The following is a 3,729-nucleotide window of genomic DNA, read 5'->3' on the forward strand; positions in this document are numbered from 1 at the left end:
AGGATTGCCCAACCTTCCTTCCGAGGAGTGGCTGGTGGATTTGAACCGCCAGCCTTCTGGTTAGCAGTCAAGTGCTTTAGCCACTATGCTACCAGAGCTACATCCAGGGCTTAAACGTGCCAAAAAGCTAGAGACCTTCCTCAAAGCTGCTCTTAAATACTGGAAGCAGACCACATCACTAAAGCTGCTACTCAGCTGCTCCAGTAGATTCTACCACGGAATTGATTGCCAGTCTCACCATGGGGTATAACTGCTTCTGGCTACCTAGCCACTCAACCACGCCCAGCCAAGTTGACAACAACCTTAACTACAACAGAAGCACTCCATGAAGAATAACCCAGACCAAATTCATTGCTGTTGAGTCAATTCTGACTCATAGCCACATTATAGGACAGAGTAGAACTGTCCCATATGGTTTCCAAGACATAATCTTTACTGAGCAGACTACCACATCTTTCTCTCATGGAGCAGCTAGCTGGTGGGTTCAAACTGCCAACCCTTTGTTTTACAGCTGAACACTTAACTATTGTGCCACTGGAGCTCCCTATCAGTGGGAGAGGGTCCCGGAAAGCTGCCTTATTTGAATCCTGGGATTGCATAAATGGTTTATGAAAGTAGGCTGGGAGAAAAAAATCAACACCTTATCGCCCTATTTGCTTGCTTACATGTAAGCAAGCAGTTGAACTAGAGAAGTGGAAGCCTTATGACTAGGACTGAACTAAGCTGTGCCCTGGTTCACTGAGTGTGCAATTTTATCAACATCACAATAGATAAGAGCCCCAAAATTCCATTAGAAGATCTGAGGATCCTAAGGGTTTGTGACATGAAAACTGCAAATCTTCTCAATGTGTAGGGAAGACTACAAACAAAGCTGGAAAGCAAAATAACATTAGATGATAAAAACTAAATATTCAAAGTGATCTCACAAACCAAAATTCCAAAATATATGAATAAACATAATGATATAAAAGAGAGGTTATCAACACTGAGAACATCTTACAAAACAAGAAGTTATTCTTACAAAACAATGGAACAAGGCATTTAAAATAAGTTTGTCTGTGTTACTCAAGGAAAATTGTAATCAAGAAGAATGCTATTATGAAATATATAAGCATAAATTAAACAAGGAAAGGTGGTTACATAAAAAAGAAGCACTAAAATAAAAACTATGGTAGTAATGTATCTATGATACATTTTATTATGAAAAATATATTCATTGAAATATTTTTAAAAATGCCAGCAAGTTAGATAAACTCTATAATTCATGATGAATAAGTGTGAACTGGAAGGCAATTCTGAGAAAGTCACTCAAATCAGCACAAAGAAAAAGTTATTTAAAGGGTATGACTGGGCAAAAGATATGGTGGGTAGACTGAAAGGTTCCAACATGCCTCTAAAGGAGTTGTAGAGGACAATGGCAAGAACTATGGAAGAGCAGGTTTTGGAGAAGAGATAAAAGTTACAAATTTTAAGAGTTAAATAAATCACTAAGTCTCAAGATTAGAATGAAAAAACCTACATTTTGAAAGATATACAGCTGAAACAAATACACACACACACACACACATGAATATAAGGGGATGGAAAAAGATATATCAGGGAAGTAGTAATGAAGAAAACTGCTGTGTCAAAATTAATATCACACTAATAAAATTTTACTCAAAAAATACATATAGAAATAAAGGCACTATTACATAAGCATAAAAAAAAATAACCCCTGAGGAAAGCAAAACAATCATATATTCAACAATTATTTATTGAATAATTATATGCAAGATCTCATTTTGGGCACCAGAGTAGAACAGAAAAAAAAAAAAAAGACAGAAATCTCTGCCCTCAGAGATGCCATGAAGAGTCAATTTGACAAATGTACAATCACAGTGGGTAATTTCACAACCTTCATGAAACTGAGAGGAAGTAGAAAGAATATTACATGGATTGAGAATGTTGTAGATAGGCACCATTGAGGCAATACTGACTCATAAAGGCCCCATGGACAACAGAACAAAACACTGCCAGTCCTGTTCCATCTTCACAATCATTGCTATGCATGAGTCCATTGTTCCAGCCGCTGTGTCAGTCCATCCTGTTTAGGCTCTTATTTTTCATTGACCCTCTACTTTACCAAGCGTGATGTCCTTCTCCAGGGATAAGTCCCTCCTGAAAGCATATCCAAAGCTCTTGAGATGAAGTCTCACTATCCCTGCTTCTAAGGAGCATTGCAGCTGTACCTTTTCCAAGGCAGATTTGTTCATTCTTCTGGTGGTCCATATTATATTCAATATTCTTTGCCAACACCATAATTCAAAGGCATCAATTCTTCAGTCTTCCTTACTCATTATCCACTTTTCACGTGCATGAATGAAAATACCATGGCTTATGTCAGGTGCACTTTAATTCTTCAAGTGACATCTTTGCTTTTGAGCACTTTAAAGTGGTATTTTACAGCAGATTTGCCCAAAGCATTATAACATTTGGTTTCTTGACTGCCTTTTCCATGGGAATTGATTGTGGATCCAAGTAAAATGATATCCTTGACAACTTCGATCTTTTCTCTATTTATCATCATGTTATTTATTGGTCCAGTTGTGAGGATTTTTGTTTTCTTTATGTTCAGGTGTAATGTGTAGTCTTTGATCCTCATCACTAAGTGCTCATAAGTGCTCAAGTTTTCTTCACTTTGAGCAAGTGAGGTTGTATCATCTACATATCGCTGCTTGCTAATGAATTTTCTTTCAATCCTGATGTCATGTTCTTCACATAAATCCAGCTTCTTGGATTATTTGCTCAGCATACAGATTGAATGAGTATGGTGAAATGATACAACAGTGACCTTTCTGGTTTTATACTACACAGTATCCCCTTCTTTTGTTCAAACTCCTGCCTCCTGATCTATGTACAGGTTCTGTATGACCATAATTAAGTATTCTGCAATTCCCATTCTTTGTAATGTTATCCATAATATTGTTATGATCCACACAGTCAAATGGCCTTACATGGTCAATGAAACACAGGTAAACATCTTTCTGGTATCCTTTGCTTTCAGACAAGATCCATCTAATACCAGTAATGATATCCCTTGTTCCAAGTCCTCTTCTGAATCCAGCTTGAATTGCTAGCAGCTCCCTATTGCAACTGCTTTTGAATAAACTCCAGCAAAAATTTTACATGTGTTTGGTATCAATGAAATATTTTGATAATTTCAGTGTTCTGTTGGATCACCTTTCTTTGGGATTGGGCACAAGTACATATCTCTTCCTGTCAGGTTTACAATATTTAGGAGAAAAAAAAAAAACTAACAATCTAAAATCAATTTTAAAATTCCATAACTCACAAGCAGAATAGATATTCTTTTAAGTACCCATAGAACAAAAAGGTAAAGTAACTAGAGATAAATCTAACAAATATATTTAATTTTTTATTGAGGAAAATTATGAATAATTATTGAATAAGAGTTTTTTTTTAAAATATGATTAAATGGAAATATGTGTATATATATATATATATATATAGAGAGAGAGAGAGAGAGAGAGAGAGAGAGAGAGCTCTGATGGTGTGATGGTGTAGTGGGTGAGGTATATGGTTACTAACCAGAAGGTTGGTGGTTCAAATCCACCAGCTACTCCACGGGAGGAAGATGAGGCAATCTACTTCTATAAAGATTACAGCTTTGGAAACCCAGAGGGGTCACTATGAGTCAGAATCAACTTGATAGCAGTAGGATTTATA

This window comes from Orycteropus afer, unplaced genomic scaffold (genome assembly GCF_000298275.1).
Source record: "Orycteropus afer afer isolate SDZICR_OR568_19922 unplaced genomic scaffold, OryAfe1.0 scaffold00424, whole genome shotgun sequence".
Lineage (NCBI taxonomy): Eukaryota > Metazoa > Chordata > Mammalia > Tubulidentata > Orycteropodidae > Orycteropus > Orycteropus afer.